Here is an 8,491-nt window from a genome sequence, read left to right as displayed (position 1 = left end):
GTTAGAGAAATGTTTTAAAAATGAAATATACATACCCTAAAGCTTTGGTTTCAACCTAAAACATATGACTGCGTATTTGTTTGCCTTTTGCCATGGGGCCCACACTGCCGTTCTTGGAGCCGGAGCCTGCAAATTGGATATCCCTATCTTCTTTTATGAACCTCCTTTACATTTCAATTCTAGTTTAAAATCTTTTAAAATGGGATGAGGGTGTCAAGAAACACATGAAACAATCTGAGTGAACAATCACTTCCCATTTTACCATTGTTTTCCAACCGCTTAGTATTACCTCACATACATCTGATGGCACAGCATTTCTAAATAACAACTTTTTCAAGCTTCTCTAACTAATTTCACTTAGTTTTTTTGGAGACACTGCTCTATTTCCTCGTACATGCACATTTTATCAACTTATATAATATCTAATTAGGTTAAAATAACAAGAGTAGCAGGATATCAAATAGGACTTTCACTGTTAACCCAGAATTAGCTACTAAAACTCAAAGCAAATGGCAGAGTGGCCTCTAGTTGCCCACATTCTAAAGGAAAATGAGTATTAGGAGGCCACACACACCCCTTCAGGGTATCAAGGGGAGGCTAAAACCCTCAAATCTTCTTTCTACATAAGCAGATGAATGACTGGAGGAAGAGACGGAATTCCAGGATATCAGCAGGACAAGGTCGTGTGTGGGTCTGTTTATTGGGAGCAGAAGGGTCACTCCTCGTTTCACGACATAAAAGGAAGACTCTTAGGTATGCCCAGGAGAGACTGGGCCACGTGCAATGATGATAGTCTAGCATTTTGTTTGGTTGGAAGATGGTCGGACATCGGACTTTCTGATCTGCCCCTGCTCCATGCCTATTTGAGCAGAGGGAGGACAACATTTGGAGACATGCCAGGGCAAAGAGGAGGAACCAGCAGGAAAAGGTGCAATCCCACAGTTGAGAATGAGGAGACTCTGTGGGTTTGTGGACACTGAAGAATGCGGCCAGGAGCTTGGGACCAGAGCTGGTTACTGGTGAGGGGACGTCCTCAGCAAAAGTCTACAAGCTGGAATACAGGCCATGAGCTGAGGGATGCCTATCTTGGACCCATGCACGTGCCCCTATAGAGAGTCCACATGGAAGTGCCCACCACACAACGGGCATCTCTGGGAATCAGTGATGGACACTTGGCCTGTAGCCTGATTCATTTCTCCCCTTTTCCAGCTTGTACCCCTAGAGTTAGAAAGAACAGATGTTGTAATCATTGTGAAGAGGAAAGGAAATAATTTTAGAAACTGTCTGTAAAACATATAAATATATAGATACCTAACAGTAAAAAGAATGATAGCAAATCTTTCTATGACACCTAATAGGCACTATTCTAAACACTTTACCTATGCTAATTCATTTCTAAATATTGATGTTTATATTGATATTTAGGAATATATAAGAACATACCTAGACATATGTATGCCTTTTAGCCTATAGAAATGAAACTTATTTATCCAAAGTGAGCACATGAAGCAGTGTTAGTTGCTGACTCAGCAGCCTCCTCCACCATTCCTTTTTTCTAACAGAACTCAATTTTATTCTGAGTAGCCACATGCCCATCCCCAAGCGATGAATCATGACTGTACTTCTCTTTGCCATAAGACCCTGCTTTTTTGAAATAGATGAAAACTTTTCAGAAAGGTTTTGCTTTCCTGATTAAAGGGACAGATTGCTGGAGCTCTTCCTTCTTCCTTCTTTCTCCTTGGACACAGATGTGGCATCTGGAGCTACAGCAACCATTTTGCATTTATTAGGTAATAAATATGAATAGGCAAAGCAAGCCTGCTAAGGCTAGTGGAACAGAAAGATGAAAAGACGCATAGTCTTTGACTATATTACACAGCAGCTGAACCAACAACACACTTCTAAATGGGGAGGGCTGAAAGTGGGCATTGTTTAATCCTGGGTTATGTTTCATGTTATTCACAAATGAAAACATTCATAATTAACAGTATTCATCCCCAAATAGACATATACCTAAATTACAATATAAAATAGATTTAATAGATTTTAAAGCCCCTCTATTTTGTTTAGTTTTATATTTAAGTGTATTATATCAGTGATCCAATGTAAGTGGATAGAACCGTGTCAATTGTATATTAAAAAACAAGGCCTTTTCAGAATAGTTGAAATGAATTCTTAAGAGTAATATATCAGTAGTACTCTAACTGTAAACACTAACTTCTATATAATTAGTCAGTCTGAAATGAAAAGGGATTGAATGATTTGAAAATGTGGTTCCGATTGAAAATATATGTGTGTGTGTGTGTGTATATATTCTGATTTTATATGTATATATGAAATTGTAGGGCTTTACCACAGCAAATGAAATTATATCTCATTTCTCTAAGCACCTCTGTTCTAACTATAAGAAGATGAGATTTTAAATGACACAGTTTTAATTATTGCAGCTCTGTGAAACATTTTGAAATTAGGAAGTATAATGCCTCTAGCTTAGTTCTTCTCTTTCAAAATTGTTTCGACTATGTGGGGTCTTTTGTCACTCCCTATGAACTTTAGAATTGTTTTTTCTATTTATGTAAAATATGCCCTTGGCATTTTTATAAGTATTGCATTGAATCTGTAGATTGCTTTGGGTAGTATGGACATTTTAATAATATTAAGTCTTCCAATCCATTAACCCAGAATATCTTAATACCTTTCCATTCATTTATGTCTTCTTTGATTTCTTTTTTTTTTTTTTTTTTTGAGAGCTCCGCCTCCTGGGTTCACGCCCTTCTCCTGCCTCAGCCTCCCATGTAGCTGGGACTACAGGCGTCCGCCACTGCGCCCGGCTAATTTTTGTATTTTTAGTGGAGACGGGGTTTCACCGTGTTAGCCAGGATGGTCTTGATCTCCTGACCTTGTGATCCACCCGCCTCGGCCTCCCAAAGTGCTGGGATTACAGGCATGAGCCACCGCGCCCGGCCGTCTTCTTTAATTTCTTTCATCAATGTTCTATTGTTTTCATTGTATAAACCTTTCACTTCCTTAGTTAAGTTTATTCCTAAGTATTTTATTCTTTTTGATGCTATCATAAATGGAATTATTTTCTTAATTTGCTTTTTAGGTAGTTTATTGTTAGTGTATAGAAATAACAGCTGATTTTTTTTATGTTGATTCAGTGTCCTGCAATTTTACTGAATTTTTTTATTAGTTCTGTTTTGTTTATGTGTGTGTGTGAAGTCTTTAGGGCTAATTAAATCATGTCATCTGTAAACAGAAAATTTTACCTTTCCAATTTAGATGCTTTTATTTCTATTTCTTGCCTAATTGCTCTGACTAGGACTCCCAGTTCTATGTTGAATGGAAATGACTAGAGCGAACATCCTAGCCTTCTTCCCTATCCTACGGGGAAAGATTTCAGCTTTTCACCATTGAGTATGATGTTAGCCGTGGGCTTTTCACATACAGCCTTCAAATTGGTGAGTTAAAATCCTTCTTAGTCCTAGTTTGTTGAGAGACTTTTTATCATGAAACAGTGTTGAATTCAGTCAAATGATTTCTCTGTGTCCATTAAGATGATTATATGATTTCTTTCCTTCATTCTGTTAATGTGCTGTATTGTTGTATACAATTAATTAATTTTTGTGTGTTAGACAATTCATACATTTCAAGGATAAACCCAACTTGGTTATGGTGTGTGATCGTAAAACTACTCGGGAAGCTGAGGTGGGAGGATCACTTGAGCCTAGGAGGTGGAGGGAGGATCACTTGAGCCTAGGAGGTGGAGGCTGCAGTGAGTCGTAATTGCACCACTGCACTCCAGCCTGAGCAACAGAGCAAGACCTTGTCTAAAAGAGAGGGAAAAAACACACACACACACACACACACACACACACACACACACACACAACAGAAAAAGAGAGAGAGAGAGAGAGAGAGGACCAACGGAACAGAATAGAAAGCCCAGGAATAAACCCACGTGTATATGGTTAACTGATCTTTGACAAATACGCTAAGAATACACAATGGGGAAAGAAAAGATAGTCTCTTCAACAAATGCTGTCAAAAAAACCCTGCTTTTTTCTTACTCCACACACAGGAGTCAACTTAAAATGAATTAAAGACTTAAAGATAAGACCCAAAAGTTCAAAACTCCTGGAAGAAAATATAGGGGAAAAGCTTTATGACATTGGTCTTGGCAGTGTTTTCTTAAATATGATACCAAAAGCACTGGCAACAAAAGCACAAGTTAACAAGTGGTACTTCATCAAACTAAAAAGCTTCTACACAGGAAAGCAAATGATAGAGTGAAGGGCAACCTAAGGAATGGAAGAAAATATTCGCAATGCAAACCATATATCTGCTAAGAAGTTAATTTCCAAAATATGTAAGGAACTGCTATAAATCAATAACAAAAACAAACAAATAACCCAATTAAAAATGAGCAAAGAGGCTGGGCGCAGTGGCTCATGCCTGCAATCTTAGCACTTTGGGAGGCCAAGGTGGGTGGGTCACCTGAGGTCAGGAGTTTGAGACCAGCCTGGCCAACATGGCGAAACCCCATCTCTACTAAAAGTACAAAAAATTAGCCAGACATGGTGGCGGGTGCCTGTAATCCCAGCTACTCAGAAGGCTGAGGCAGGAGAATCACTTGAACCCAGGAGGTGGAGGCTGTAGTGAGCCAAGATTGAGCCACTGCACTCCAGCCTGGGTGACAGAGTGAGACTTTATCTCAAAAACAAACAAACAAACAAACATAAAAGAGCAAAGAACTTCCATAGACATTTGTCCAATGACATACAGATGGCCAACGGGTATATGAAAAGATGTTCATCATCACTAACCATCAAGGAAATACAAATCAAAACCATATAAGATATCAACTTACACTTGTTACAATGGCCATTTTCAAAAAACAAACAAACAAACAAAAGGTAAAAGGTAGCAAGCATTGGCAAAGACATGGAGAAATTAGACTTTTGTATATTGTTAGTAGAAATGCAAAATGTTTCAGCTGCTATGGAAAAGAGTATGAAAGTTTCTCAAAAAATTAAAAATAGAATACCATATTCCAGCAATTCCATTTCGAGGTATTTATCGAAAAGAATTAAATCAGGTTCTCAAAGAGATATTTACACTCTCATATTCATTGCAGCATTATTTGCAATAGCCAAGATATGGAAACAACCTAAATGCTCATTGATGGATAAAGGATGGATAAAGAAAATGTAGTGTGTGTGTGTGTGTGTGTGTGTGTGTTTACATATACATATAATGGAATTTTGTTCAGACTTGAAAAAGAAGAAACCCTGCAATATTCATCAATGTGGATGAACCTGGAAGACATTATGCTGAGTGAAATAAGCCAGTTACAGAAAAACAAATATTACGATTCCACTTATATGAAATATCCAAAATAGTCACATTTATACTACCATAAAGTAGAATTTTGGTTGCCAGAGTCTAGAAGAAAAAGGAAATAGGCAATTGCTATTCAACAGATGCAGTGTCAGTTTTGCAAGATGACTATGTTCTAGAGATCTGCTGTACAACATCATGCTTGCAGGTAACGATATGATCTTATCCACTTAAAAATTTGTTAAAAGGCTAGATTTCATGTTAAATGTCCTTACCACAATAATAAAAAGAGTGAAACAGAAGAGGTGTGCATAGTAGCTGGGTTTCCTTAAAGCAAGAGAGAGAGAGAGAGAGAGAGAAAGGGAAAGATTTAGAATTGAAAAAGAATACATGATTTAAAAAAATAAAAAGATTCCTTCAATACTAGTTAGGAATAAATAGGAAGAAGAGAAGTCAAACTGCATATTGGTCTTCATTAACTTTTGCTACGTCAGCCTTCACATCAAGCTATACAGGGTGGCTGATGTTAATTCACATTGTGCTTTATCAAGCACCCTGTGTGTTTGTCTCCATTTTGGTGAAGATTTGCATCCGGCCCCAGGCTAGAAGGTACTCTCAGTAAATGTTAACCACTTGGCCCTAATGCACCTGAATGGACCATTCTTGATACAAATTAATCTGCTCTGAGGAAGGATTCACAGAACCTTCAAATTTTGAAAAGCAGAAGCCAGAAAAGTATCTTGATCAAATCTCTTTTGATTGCAAATAATAGAACCCAACTCAAGCCAGCCTTTAAAAAGGGGTCGAGGAGTGGCTGTTTGTGGTTCATTCAAAGGAAAAGCTTTGTATTTAGTTTTAAGTAAGGCTAGATCCAGTGGGTCAGACAATGTTGACAGGATCAGTTTCTATTCCTCAACTCTGGTCTTTATTGCATTTGCTTAATTATCAGCCATTTCCCCGCCACACTGGTAGAAACAGCAGGGCCAGAGTGCAGAAGTTCCTGCAAGCTCCATGCTTACATGATCCAAGCTTCTAGGCAAATGGAAAGAGAACTTCTCTGTTCCAGAAGGTCATACAGAAGTTCCATCACTGTATCTCACTGATTTTCAGATTGGGTTACAGGCCCATCCTGAACCAACTGTAGTAAAAGAGAGATCATATTATCAATGACTGAGCTGGGATTAGGTATCTCTCCCTGGGGCTAGGGGTTATATCCCTGGGGCTATGACACAATGACTGAGTGGGCTGGGAGTGCTTTCCTGAAATATTGGACACTGTAATAAAGAGAAGGGGAATGGGTCCATTGTAGGAAAACTCAGATGTTTTATACAGATATGGGAAGTTACTGAACCACCATTAACTGAGTGTGTACTATGAGGCTGAAGAAGCTATGAGCATTGAGTCTTTTAATCTACACCATACTTGCAGAGGTAGATGTAATTATCCCTATTTTACAATGGAAGAAACTGAAATGTGGAATATTTAGAAAACGTTTTCCAGCGTCACGAAACTAGTAAGTCAAATTGCAGAGACTCTAACACACACGTTTCATCCTAAAGTGCCTACTCTCCGGTGTTTTGCCTTCCATTGCCCCATATATAAACCGACGAATGAGTCAAGCAAGTTCCTATTCCATCTGAGGTGGGATAAGCCTAGTGCTTATCTTCTGTTCTGCCTGGGGGTCAGTAGGTTATTTCAAAGACAAGCTGAGAATTAAACAGTACCTTGAAGTGGGAACAGAGTTAGTAAATTGAGAAGAAAAGATACAAACAATATTGTGAATATTGAATATTCTAAATCTGTTAAAAATGTACCAAAGGAAAAAAGACTGGAATCACAAATCCAAAAAGGATGAGAATAAGGGTTTCAGGGAGTTAAGATTTGAGGAATTATTTTCTACTTTAGATTTTCCTGATCTTTCCAAATATTCTACCATGAGAATGATTTATTTTTAATCAGAGAAAAATCTATTAAAAACAATCTTGCAAGTATAGGGTGAGAAAAGGTAAAATAACCTCTATGATATTTGAATCGGGTTGATAAGCTGGAAAAAGCTGTAAAAATCTTGTCAGGTTTCTGTGAATAAATTTTTTAAAAAAAGGAAGCATTGGAGTTAATAGCAAATTCTCTGCATGAACAGAAGTTAATATTTTCATGCCCTCCAGCACTCAGGGGCCAGCAGCCCACAGTGCATGTACATATATTAACAACCTGGACATGGGTACAAATAGCAAGGTTGAAAAACTCGCTGACTCAGGTTGGTGGAGATGAAGCAAGGACAAACTCGGAGAATTCCTCCTGGAAGATTTGGAACTTCTAGGATTGTAGGCAGAAGAAAAGGTGAGCAATGGATCTAAGAAAAAGAAAGGAAATAGGTTCTTCCTCTGGGGTACAGGGCCCTGAACAATTCTCAGTGGGGGAGGGATCCTAGTTCTCACCTACATTAGTCTGTGTTCTCTAGAGAAGCAGGATGGATAGATAGATAGATAGATAGATAGATAGATAGATAGATAGATAGATAGATAGATAGTAGATAGATGATAGATAAAAAATAGATAGATAGATAGATAGATAGATAGATAGATAGATAGATAGATAGATAGATAGATAGTAGATAGATAGTAGATACACAGACAGATGATAGATAGATAAAAAATAGATGATAGATAGATAGATAGATAGATAGTAGATAGATAGTAGATACACAGACAGATGATAGATAGATAAAAAATAGATAGATAGATAGATAGATAGATAGATAGATAGATAGATAGATAGATAGATGTTCTGTCTCTCAAAAACATCAAACTCCAATTGAGAGATATTCTATAAACAACTGCCCTGTAAGAGAGGGAGAGGAAGAGAGAGAGAGAGAGAGAGAGAGAGATTTAGGTATAGTTCTAAGGTCTAAGAGCTGGAGAGCTTGCAGATTTAGATGTAGATTCCAGTCCAAGTCCGAAGGTCTGAAAACCAGGAGAAGCACCAGAGTAGACCAATGTTCTAGCCAGGCAGTCAGGCAGAGAGAGAAAGACAAAGACTCCTTCCTTCCATCCTCCTTTATGTTCTATTCATCCTTTGTCACCCTTTATTTTCTATTCAGGCCCTCGGTGGCTTAGATAATACCCACCCACATTGGGGAGAGCCATTCCCT

The 8,491-nt window shown here is 38.0% G+C and overlaps 1 long non-coding RNA gene across 1 annotated transcript in view; it reads right to left on the bottom strand.

Moving 5' to 3' along the window:
- Window positions 1-632: 632 nt before the first annotated feature.
- The window catches only part of LOC139358719 (uncharacterized), a 14,420-nt gene continuing 6,561 nt past the window's right edge, over window positions 633-8,491 (bottom strand). The window contains exon 3 of the long non-coding RNA XR_011614108.1: window positions 633-1,218. This is a non-coding gene — a long non-coding RNA (uncharacterized lncRNA). The remainder of the gene's footprint in view (window positions 1,219-8,491) is intronic.

Source organism: Macaca nemestrina, chromosome 15, assembly GCF_043159975.1.
Source record: "Macaca nemestrina isolate mMacNem1 chromosome 15, mMacNem.hap1, whole genome shotgun sequence".
In the NCBI taxonomy this organism is placed as follows: Eukaryota; Metazoa; Chordata; class Mammalia; order Primates; family Cercopithecidae; genus Macaca; species Macaca nemestrina.
The sequence above is the reverse complement of the archived record's forward strand: the minus strand, read 5'-3'. Positions and strand labels throughout refer to the sequence as shown.